Raw genomic sequence first — 12,862 nt, forward strand, 5'->3', positions numbered from 1 at the left:
GGATCATTTCACTATCCACTATCACTCAGAGAAAGCAAGAGGGAATATTTTTGAAAGATTGAAATGAAGGGAAAACAAGGAAATAAAGAGGAAGAACCATACATCTATAAAGTACATTTCTAAAAAGATAACAAGAATAAATAAATGAAGTGGAGCAAAAGGGTGAATATTTTTCAATGAATTGAGAACGATCTAGATAGCAAATCTGCAGTAGTTGAGTCTTAAAATTTGGTCTGTTTTCTCTTCTCAACTCACTCAATCATGACATATGGATTTTAAAAATATTTCCCTCCATAATGGAGACCAGGAGAAATGTCAAATTTCTAAGCACATGGTCTATAATATAGGACATTTTGAAGTAGCTTATGCTAAGAACTTCTAGATTTCCATATTTTGTGTCTCAGATTTAATATCCTCCACTGAAGGTCAATAATGTTCATTTGTTTCCATTATGTACAGAGAAAAAGGAAAGCACAGAAAAGGGAGGTACTATCATTGACTGATATAAACAAGCAAATGATGATGATGATGAGAAAAAATCCCAGACTCCAGAATATGATAGCACGGAAGACACTGGGTCCATAAAATACCTATCAGTCTATTTAATTTTTCATAAGCTTCCCCATGGTTTGATGTCCACCCCCCACCAAATGAAACAAGCCTGTATCTGATATTTATTTACACACAAATTCATAGTTAACTTATTATTCAAAAGGCATAGGGTATATTAATATCAGCAGTGGCCAAAAATACATGTATGTTCTTTTTTCCTCAAGATTTGCTTTATTAGCTTTCGCTTTTCACCATAGGTGCGATGCCATTTAGATTATTCATTTTAAAAACAGGAAACAGCATGGAAGAGAATTGACTCTAAAGTCAGATGACCCAGGTACAAATGCTGCCTCTGACACTACCTGTATGACCTTGGAACAATCATAGTCTCTCAGGGTTATAGTTTTCTATTCTGTAAAATGAGGGGCTTGGACTAGCTAGTCTCTGACATCCACTTTTTTAAAAAAAATTGTAATAAACATTTTTATCTAAAGTTTTGAGTTCCAAATTCCATCCCTCCTTGTCTCCCTCCCCTCCTTGCTCCCTGAAGTAGTAAGCAATCAGATATGGGTTATATACGTACAATTGTGTAAAACATTACCACATTCGTCATTTTGTATAAGAAAACTAGAATAAAATTTTTAAAATGAAAGAAATAAAGTGAAAAATAGTATGCTTTAGTCTGTGTTCAATCTATATCAGTTCTTCCTTTGTAGATGGATAGTTTGCTTCATTATCATTAGTCCTTTGAGATTATTTTGAATCCTTGTATTGCTGTATAGTTGTTATTCAAAGCTCTTCATCAAACAATATTGCTATAACTGGGCACAATCTTCTCCTGGTTCTGCTCACTTCACTATACATCAGTTCATAGAAATCTTTCCAGGCCTTTCTGAAATCACCCTGCTTGTCATTTCTTATAACAATAATATTCCATTACAATCATATATCACACCTTGTTTAGTCATTCCCCAATTGATGTGCAACACTTTGATTTTCAATTCTTAGCTACCACAAAAAGAGCTGCTATAAATATTTTTTGTACAAATAGGTTTTTCTCTTTTTTGGGGGATGTAAATTTAGCAGTGGTATTGCATGCTCAAAGAGTATGCCCAGGGTTTTTTTGTTTGTTTTTGGTTTTTTTAGGCAACTGGGGTTAAGTGACATGCCAAGGGTCACATAGCTAGCAAGTGTCAAGTGTCTCAGGCCAAATTTGAACTCAGTTCTTCCTGAATCCAGGGTTGGTGCTCTATCCACTGTGCCATCTAGCTGCCCCATATGCACAGTTTTATAGCCCTTTGGCCATAGTTCCAAATTGCTCTCCAGAATGGTTGGATCAGTTCACAACTCCACCAAAAGAGGATCAGCCTCCCAGTTTCCCCACATACCCTCCACCATCCAAAAGTTTCCTTTTTTTTGTCATATTAGCCACATTGATAGGTGTGAGGTGAAACCTCAGAGTTGTTTTAATTTGCATTTCTCTGATCATTAGTGATTTAGAGTATTTTTATATGACTATAGATAGCTTTGATTTCATCTGAAAACTACCTGTTCATACTGACATCCACTTTTACTTTAGATCTATGATGCTATGATTCCCAATTTCTCAGAAATAGAAATTGAAACAAGTATGTTATTTTTCTCATACACACAAAGAAAGAAAAACCTGTAGAAACCACTAGCACCTTTGAATATATTACCTTATTTGCATTATTCCTTGGTTAAATATAGGCTATGTATGTATAAGGGATAATCTTTGGGCATGAAAAGAAGTTTTATAATGTTGTAACATATTGAGCTCTTTGGAGTTAAAGATATTATGTAAATCCAATAATTAAATATTAAAACAATATTACATTGCTACAATTTAAATATTTATATTAAGACTGAGATACAGAAACCAGTTAATTTCCTAGTGGACTGGCCTATCTGCAGGCTGACAGATAATACTTACCAAAATGCAGGGACAAACACAGTTCAATATTTTTAAAACAATGAGGTTATTAATTTTTTTAACTTAGTGAAATAAAAATATGATTTAAAATAATTATGTAAATAAATGCCTTACTATTTTGCATGCAAGTATTTTATTAATATAATTGCTTTTGAACTCAGTGTTTGTTCTACTAAATGCAAATTTTTTTAAAAAATTAAATTCATCATTTCTTGACTTGAGTCCTGAATTAAGCTTTCCTGTGGATTTACAAGGTCCTACCTAGAAATCTAAAGATGAACCAGACATTTTAAGCAGGTCTTAACCTATTTTCTATGAGATATGGTAATGTAAGGTAGATGTGTCAGCAGGTAATGAAGGGACTACAATATGAGACTCCTTAGATACTTGTCATGTGACAACAGGCAAATATTGAACTTCTCTGTGACTCAGTTTCCTCAAAATAACATTAGAAAACTACTTATTTAAATGGTCCTTAATTTCCTAAATATTTATTTATCATTTCCATGATCTGACTTTTAGAATTAGAATGAAATAGACTTAAAATATATTAAAATGGTTTCCTTAGATACTATCTTATTTCGAAGCATCTGTATGCTTCATGTATGAAGTATCATGCATGCATATAGTCTGTCCACCAAGACAGATACAACCCTATCACCTCTTTTCATCTTGTATGATTCATGTCCATATCTTTTATATAAGATGTCCCTAGAGTTAGCATGATAACTGGAGAATCCAGCAAAGCTATAAAAGCCAGAGAAGCAAGTGAAATGTGTCATGAGTGATTATTTTGCCATTTTGGCATGTTGGGTGTAACATTTAGCTGAAATACTTGAGGACAAGGTAGAATGATTAGTATTACTGGTAGGCCATAAATTTCTTGCCTTTAGGGAGAATTAGTTTATCAATAAAGAATGGAATGGGGGGGGCAACTAGGTGGTGCGCAGTGGATAAGCACTGGCCCTGGATTCAGGAGGACCTGAGTTCAAATCCAGCCTCAGATACTTGGCATGTACTAGCTGTGTGACCCTGGGCAAGTCACTTAACCCTCATTGCCCAGAAAAAAAGAAAAAAAGAATAAAGAATGGAATGAACCCAAATAAACCTTCAATGACTAATGAAACTATCAAACCCTTCATCAAAGATTTGGACAGCTGTGCAATGCCAACATCTTAGTTTGACTGATTTCCTCCCTCCTCCCCTCACCTCAGTAGTTTACCCAGTTTGGATGTCACATACATTCAAAAAAAAAGAATCAGGTGTTTGTATCTCTTGCTAGGTACTATATTCAAATGTCAAAGCCATCCCCTTCAGCTTGCCAGGAGAATTGAAATCAGCCCCATTGTATATCAGGCTGCTGCACAAAGCTGTTAGGACCCTTCCTTGTTATTCCATCTTTTGATAGGTGCTCTGGTCCATGTTAGCAAATATCAGCCTGCATTGTTTGAGGTTTTTGAAAATGATGACCCTGTATGCGAATTCTTTTGAAGTTTCATCTCAATGCTGCTCAAGACAAAAGAGCAATAGATGCCATCAGGTCCTTAGTTCTCATTGCAGTGAGCTCTGTCTAAAGCCAAGGATCAGAGCTTAATTGGCCTGAAGAATGAATGCCTTAGAATCTGGGATGATACATTAATTCATTCAACAAGCATTTATTAGGCATATACTACCCATTAGGTACGGTTTGTTGTCTAGAATAGAAATATAAAAACAAGAATCCCTGCCCTAAAGAAGCCTCAATTCTAATGGGGAAAATGACAAAATAAATATATACAAAACAGATGCATAGTGCTTTCTTGGGGAAGCACTAACAACTATGGGGCTGTAAAAAGCTTCTAGGAGGAGGTAGCACTTGAATTGAGCATTGAAAACCAATTTAAAATGTTTGAGAGGGAGGAGAGCGCATTCCAAGGATGGATAAAAACCTATGCCAAGTCATGGAGGTGGGAGATGGAATGTTGTGTATGGTGAACATTAAGTAGAATGTGAGTGTGGAAGAATAATGTATAGTAATCCTGGCAGAGTAAGCAGGAGTCTGATTCCAATCCAATATACATTTTCAATCCAATCCAATAAACATTTATTAAGTTCCTACTAGCACAAGGGATACAACTGATAAAAAAGAAAGGTAATCCCTACCCTCAAGGAATTTACAATCTAAAGGGAAGGATAATACACAAAAGGAGGCTGGAAAGTGTGCGTGTGTGTGTGTGTGTGTGTGTGTGTGTGTGTGAAAGAGAGACAGAGACAGAGACAGAGACAGAGAGAATCTGGGTGGGGGGGAGGGGGAGCATCTTAATTCCTGGAGTTAAAACCAGGCAGGGCAGCACAGTGGATTTTGAAGGATGAAAAAAGTAAACAAAGGCATTTCTATTTTATCATAGAGGCAAAAGGGAGCCCTTGGAGTTTCTTGCACAGATGACTGACATGGTCAAGTCTCTGCTTTAGGCTCGTCCATTTGGTAGCTGTGCTAAGGGTGGGTTAGAAAAGAGACTGGAAACAGGGAAATCATTTAATATGCTATCACAAGAGTCCAGGTGAGAAGGGAAGAACACAGCAAGCAGGATAGTGTCCATGTGGGTAGAGGAAAAGAGAAAGGATGTTGAAAATGTTGTGGAAATAGAATTATTAAGACTGGGCAATTATTATATGAAGGGTGAAGGAGAGGGAAGAGTTGAAGATGACTGCAAGGTACAAATCTACATGACAGAAACTTTGGTGATGTCTTCAACTGAAATAAGGAAGTTAGGAAGAAAGAAGGGTTTGAATGGAAAAATTATGAGTTCTGTTTTGGATGGGTTGAGTTTAAGAAACCTAAAAATCATCAATTTGGAGGTGTCTATCTAATAGGGAGAAACTGATGCAGGAATGAAGTTCTGGAGAAAGACAAGGTTCAACATATAGACTTGAAAGTTGTTGGCATACAAATAACAAACCCATGGAAGTGAATGAGATCAGCAAGAAAGAGAATGTACAAAGAGAAGAGAAGAGGGCCTAGGATAGAGCACACAAATGAGATCTAGATTGCAAAGGGGAAAGAAACAGCAACACCATGTCTATGACATCCCACTAGCCTCCAACTACCTTCTTAATAGTTGTCAAAGCAGGAAAATTGGTGATTAGATATAGCTATAGCTATAAGCATAGATATACATCTATACATACACACACAAACATTTGTGAATCTATATCTAAATTTCTTGATCTTTTTTAAAGACTCTATGGAAACAGAAAATAAGCTAGGAGTAAGCCACTTTTGCCTCCTTTGCCTCCCCAGAAGGAATGCTGGCAATGGATCATTGACTAGATTTAATCATTCACAGGTTTTCAAATGACTCCCAGCTCACTGATGTCAAGTGGTCCTGACAGGCTCAATCTAGGTTTCTTTCTCCTCCTTCCTCATGCCATCATGACATGTTGGGGACTCTCAGACTATATGACCTCATGGCCGCAGTCTGAAGGAACACTGCTCACTGGTTCCCGGGAGCCTGTAGAGAGCTGGTGGGTGATTTTTAAAGCTGTTGTCTGTCCACCTGCAGGCCAATTTTGTGCCTATCATTTTCACAGCATTATCCATGTTAAACAGGCAGGAGCACCAGGGGTTTTTGAATGCAGCAATTAACAAAACAGTAATCAAGCTAAGTGTTTAATTTCAGAAAATTAACATCTTCTCTGAGCGGATGTGAAAAGATTTTTTTTTTTAAAGGAGGCAGATTAAATGTGCTGGGTAAATAAAGGCAATACTGGACCACAAACATCTCCCAATGCAGGGGAGAAACTGGGCCAACTGTTAAGAGCTTGGAATCTATATTCTCCTCAGGACCCCAGCAACAGAACCAGCATTTACTCTGGAATCCACAGATAAGGAGCTAAGTCAAGGGATTTGGGGAAAGATGTAAGTGTTATTTCTATGTTCGGCAGAACTCTGCTACAACTTGGCTTATTAGTCAATGAATCAATTGTTGCCATGTGTCTATTATTTCTCCTAAAACAAAGTAGACACAGAGCAAAATATTGATGTAAAGCAGATTCATTTTTATGAGCTCCTATACTAAATCCAGTCTATGAATCATATAATTTAACACCTAAGAGGTTCTGTCTTGGATTATCCTCTCATTGTTTTCTGTTTCTTAACCTTGTCTCCTCAACTAGATAGCAAGTTTTTCTTCCTTCTTGCTCACCTTGTGTCTGGCTATGTGGGAGACTCTTAATAAATACTTAGTTGATTGAAAAATGGGAAACACAAAAGTTCCTTCAATCAATTTTTTTGAAGATGGCTCCTTATATATGACTAAGATTTCATTTCTTATTCAATATGAATTTCTTATTTATAACAATAACATAATAATTTATAATGATTTTATAATATGATAATATTATGGGGGTTTTATCATAATTAAGGATTTTTTAAAAAACTGCATCTGGAGTCAGGGGCAAATTTTGCCTCCGTTACTTAGTATCTGTATGACCTTGAACAATTTACTTAACCTTTATGGGCCAGTTTCCTCATCTCTAAAAATAATTTATTAGTTTAAATGGCATTCTGTAGTCCCTTCTGTCTCTTAGCCTATTCAATTATATGGTAGGGAAGGAAATAAGCATTTATATAGTGCCTACTATGAACCAAGGACTGTGTTAGAACACTTTTATGATTATTATCTTATTTGGCCCTCCCAACCTCCTTGCAAGTTAGGTGCTGTTATGATACCCATTTATAGTTGAGGAAAGTGAGACAAATGGAAGTTAAGTGACTTTCTCAAGGTCACACAGTGAGTGTCTGTGAGAGGATTTCACAATTCCAGGCCCAGTGTTCTATCCACTGGGCCACCTAGCTTCTTTTGTGGTCAATCAACTGTAAGCAAAACATTGTGTTAGGGGGTAAGAATATAAAGACAAAGGGAAAAGATTGACCTTGCTAACATGGAGTTATCATTTTCCTGGAAAGTTGATGAGTAATATTATTTTTAAATATACAATATAATTTGAAAAGTTAGAGAACACTAATAACTAAGGAGATAAAAAAAAAAGACTTATGGTATCTGGAACCCTATGGATGGATGTATTTTGCCCAAGTTAAGTTTTTCTGTGTCAGAATGATAAGGACACATAAAATTATAATGAATCAGTGTGGCATTTTAGTGGCCACACTCTGCAGACAGAGCTCTATATGTTTTATATAATTAAGATAGGAAGGCATGGGGGCCAGACTTCCAAGGTCTTTCAAGCCAATAAAAATAAAATAGAAGAACCAGATGCAAGAGGGACAAGGATTAATTAGAATCAGGGTATGCATACAAATACATGGTAACACATACATACACACACACACATACATACATGCGTACATACATACACGATCCTTTAAAAGAGCTAAGTCAATAATAGTCAAAGTGTTCTGGGAAGTTACAAATGAATGGTATTTCATTTTACCCTTCAGGTTTTTAAATAAAATTCATTCATTAAGCTAAAATGAAACTTCACCAGGTGTTTGTTGGGCATGGATGAGGAAATAGCTATTCATTGGCATTTCGACTTTTAAACTACCTTTGACTAGATGCGGCTATTTGACATGCATGGGGAAAAGACAGGATTCAAAAGATTACAAAAAGCCAGGGCCCCTGTCAGTTCCTAAAGCTTTCCTTATGAAATATGCTGAGAGACCAGGAATAGGACAAAGGTCAGATGTATGAGACTTGAGTATATGAGACCAGCCAATATGTATAAAGCCCTCACAGGGGTACATGACTCCGTGTTAAGAATGAGCAAATAAGCACTGCCCTATTTTTCTCTTACTTGGAATTCTTTAGCATCTAATTACATTTTATAGCTTCTCTTGTATTTTCCATAGGTGTTTCCATTTATTTTGCAGGCATTGCATTCTTCCTTTACCCTCATTGATGCGTACAGTTTAGATAGGGCTCTTTCCCCCAGAGAAATGAGAAAAGATATGTGGCTAGAAGCAGACAGAATCCCTACTAAATCCCTGAGTGCTGGCCCTGATGCTAAAAGAAATTTGCAAACCCCTATATTTATCTTTATCTGAGCTATTAATTGTCCATGTATTCAGAGGTACCTGAGGTCTAATTGCTCAAGAATAGTGTATTGGTAAAAAGCTTCCCATTCTCTCTGTTTGCCCCAGCATAAAGCTAAACTGCCCTGAACATCCAGAATGAGTTGATAGTCTGTAAGGAGACACTTTCCTCTGGGTGTTTATACGTGCTGCTTCATTTCCCAGAGTTAGACAAAGATTAGGACTGAAAGGTAGTAATGAGGCCAAAGTTCATGTTTCTTTGTATCCTTTTAGTGCAGGTGAGTGGCGTCCTAGTTTTTTTGTAGATTATATATTAGTAGACTCTATAGTTAACATAAGGTTTGTGTGTTTGTGTTTCTGTGCTTTGAAATAATGGACCTGACTGAGAGACTGATTGTCAATATCCATTTCTTCTAGGCAGTTCCTCATTGACATTAGTTCTAGAATCAAAGAATTTGCAGATGGATAAAAGATAAGAGTCTCTCTGCCCTCTTATCCCTGATGTGGGGGTGTCTAACTTGCCTCAACATTACAATATAAACTGAGTCTACTAGACATGGACTGGAATTCCTTCTGTTTCATATATCACTGCCTGAAACAGTCCAATATTAAATAAGTGAACATTTTAAGCAAAGTGGGAAGGAAGGAAGGAAGGAAGGAAAGAAAGAAAGAAAGAAAGAAAGAAAGAAAGAAAGAAAGAAAGAAAGAAAGAAAGAAAGAAAGAAAGAAAGAAAGAAAGAAAGAAAGAAACTAAGAAACTAAGAAAGAAAGAAAGACTTTAGGAGCTCCAAGTGAAAAGTGAATCTAAAGAAGTGATTGTTAAACTTTTTTATTCAAAGACCCCTTTGGTAATTTGTTAAATCAACCTATGGACCTATTCTCAGAATGTTTTAAAATGCATAAAGTAAAATGTATAGGGTTAAAAAGAAATATATTTAAATAGTTATCATTTTTTTTAAAGTTTATGGACCCCAAATTAAGAACTCTTGCATAGATAGTGAGGCAAAGGAAGAAAATAAAGCCATCTTTTGACAGAGTAAAACATGATTTGATAGCCTCTTAATCATGCTTTATATATGTTATAACAACAACAACAACAAGAAGAAAAATGCAACAACTAAATAACAGCAAATGTCCACATCACGGAAAAAAACCCAATAACAAGAATTATCCAAGTAATTAATTCTGCTTTTGCATACACGCCTACTCTCAAAGCTAATTATTTGTTTGTTTTAATATGCTTTGATCAGAAGTGTTCCCACATAAAAATGTTTATTGAACCAGGCTTCCTGGTGTGAAATCCAAGATTTTGAAATTCAAATATACTTGTAGAATGCAATGTTCATTGACCAAAACAGAGCTAACAATTAAAAAAATAGTAATTCTGATCAAAATATAGTTGTGTTTGGGAATGGAAATGCAATCAGAAAGACAATTCATATATTTTACAATGTTGATTCACACCTTTGAGTATTAGCTGCATTAGGTCATTACTTTACATGTGCATTCAATTAATGGATTCATACCTTTCTCTTCCAAGGCATTTTGTTTCAAGAATATGATCTCTCTTCCTCTACTTTTTCCAAAGACTTTGACCTATCTATGAAGGAAAATAACAATAGCAATTGGATGAAGTATGCCTATTATCCTTATTAACTGAAATATCTGATCCACCAGTATAGAGCTCAGACAGAGACTGAAAATGGACTTTAATGAAATTTAATAGGAATAGTGGAACAGACTGCATCATGTTGGGAATTTCCTTTTTTAAATATCTCATTTCTCTTCAGAACAAGACCTATCTTTTGAATATCATATTCTTTCAAGTGATGGATGGTTCTGAGTCATGGAATAAAACCATCTCTGAGGAACTGACACTGAGGGTTACACAAAGTACAATGGAGAGTTCTCTGCTAGGCATATGCCTAAAATAATACATTTTGAACAAGGCATTGTGGTGGAAAAACAGTGTAAAGGATGTCATTCAAACAAATGTATAATCAAAAAAGAGAAGAGGACCGGTGAGGATGAGGGGATACTGATACTTACATGCTCTGCTGCTATCCATGATATGTCAATAGAATTTAAGGAAGGTATCAGGATAGGAGGTAGAATTCTTGTGGTGGAGTTAGGGGAGGGCATGGACAAGAATCCACACAGTATAGGCACTCTGGACTTCACTACTCCCCAGAAGTCTCTTCATTCTGGAAGAGCATTTCAGCCCTGAAGTTCATGCCTGAGAGGTAGCCTCTTCTCCAGGGGCCCTTCCCATTGATTGGGTAACTCCTCACAGAATCTCCATTTAAGAATGGCACTCAGGCCAGTCATATCTTCATTTCTCACCAAGCTGCAATGTGAGCTTCTCCACCATGCCCCTGCATTCCTTTTATGTGTGAGTCTCCCACTAGAACGTAAGCTCCTTGAGGTCAGGAATTATCTTTCTTTTTGCTTGTATTTCCATCCCCAGCACTTAGCAGAATACCTGATACAGAGTAAGAGCTTAATAAATCGCTCTTGACTGACTGACTAACAGGATAGACAGGAAAAGATGGTCTGTGATTTGCACCCATGGAGAGAATCTCCACATCTATGAGATGATATATCCAGGAAGGGTGATGTGGATTAGAAATAGGGGAATTTTGAGATGGAAAGATCAGGTAGATGAAAGTTTAAGTGGGAAGAACTTGGAAATGTATAGTGATAGTGGAAATGAACATGAAGGGTTAGATGCAAGAAACATTTCTAGAGGTAGCTAAGTGGCGCAGTGGATAAAGCACCAGCCCTGGATTCAGGAGGACCTGAGTTCAAATCTGGCCTCAGACACTTGACACTTACTAGCTGTGTGACCCTGGGCAAGTCACTTAACCCCAATTGCCTCACCAAAAACAAACAAACAAACGAATGAATTAATTAATTAATTAATTAATTAATTAATTAATTAATTAAGAGAAAATAAACATCTCTAAAGTAAAATGGACAAGGCTTGGTGATTAATTAGATATAATAAATGAGGGGAAAGCAAGAGACAAATAACCCTATAAGGTTTTGGTATATTAGTTGGGGGAAGGAGGCCTGAAAGAATGGTGATCATGAAATAGGGAAGAATGGGAAGGGGGTTTGCTGGTTTTGAAGGGAAGAGAATAATTTCCATTTTAGACACACTTATGTAAGGTGAGACATTCAAATGAAATACTCCTAGAGGCTTTTGCTGACAGGTCTGATAGTTCAGAACCCAGCATAGACTCATATTCCTTAAGAGAAAGACCTTTTAGTCCAACTCCATTTCATAGATGAGGAATACTAATATGTCAAATGAGAAACACTATGGATAGTAGATGGAGAACCAGCCTCAGAGCCAGGGGGACCTGAGTTCACCTCCCACATCTAAGACACACTGTGTGACATTGAGTAAGTCACATGATGTTCCAATGTTCTAAGCAACTTTCCAAAACTATGAGTTGTTAGAGGGAGTTTCCTCACTTGACTATTCCTTAGACAAATGACATCACAGGTTCAGTGCCTATTTCTATTCTTATCCCTCTCATGAATCATCTAGTACATTACCTTATCTGTGTTCTATGTATTTATCTGTCACTTTCCTGCCCACTTCCTTAGTTGCTTGAGCTCTCCTGGCATCTTATCTTCATCTGCTTAATATTTCAGTGTCCAGAGGAACTTAGTGTCATCTGCAGACTTGTAGATCCCTTTTTGTACTCTCTTTGTCCTAATCTTTTATAAAGATGTTAACTAAGGCCCAAGCTCAGCGTGGATCCCTGTGGAACCAGCTGTTTACAATTGTCTATGCAGGAAACCATCTTTTGTTTTCTGTCTCTAAGTCAGTTCCATGACAAAATATTTCCCCCAATCCCATGGGGACACAATTTGTTTAATAGCCTCTGGCAAAAACCTTGGCATAGGCCTTTTGAAAGAGGAAATAAATTCTGTCCAGTGGTCCCCTCTTGGCCATAAACTTATTTAGGCCCTCAGGGAATTATAAATGATGAGTCAGATGTAACTGAGGAGAATTACAAAATCTCAATTTGCATGTGAATCTTGGAATACTGTGGGAGACTCAGGGTTGTGCCTAGAGGTTATTTGCTTATTTTCATTGTGGGAAACTAAGAAGAAAATATGCTGGACTACTGACAAGTCTTGTAGATAATTAATGGACTCCATGTCCACCACTGAAGTCACCATAGAGAAATGTGAGAATGTGTTCTGAAATAAGTTGGTATTCATGGATCTGAGCCCTACCTTAATGCCCAGCAGAAGTACAACTAGAGACCTGAAAAGAATAGCATGGTGCCAAGGATTAGACTGGC

General features: G+C 36.7%; 1 protein-coding gene across 6 annotated transcripts in view; it reads left to right on the forward strand.

The window, feature by feature from the left end:
• EPHB1 (EPH receptor B1) overlaps nt 1-12,862 on the forward strand; it is a 745,891-nt gene that overhangs the window by 581,574 nt on the left and 151,455 nt on the right. The gene's annotated exons all lie outside the window — the stretch shown is intronic.

Source organism: Dromiciops gliroides, chromosome 3 (assembly GCF_019393635.1).
Source record: "Dromiciops gliroides isolate mDroGli1 chromosome 3, mDroGli1.pri, whole genome shotgun sequence".
NCBI lineage: Eukaryota > Metazoa > Chordata > Mammalia > Microbiotheria > Microbiotheriidae > Dromiciops > Dromiciops gliroides.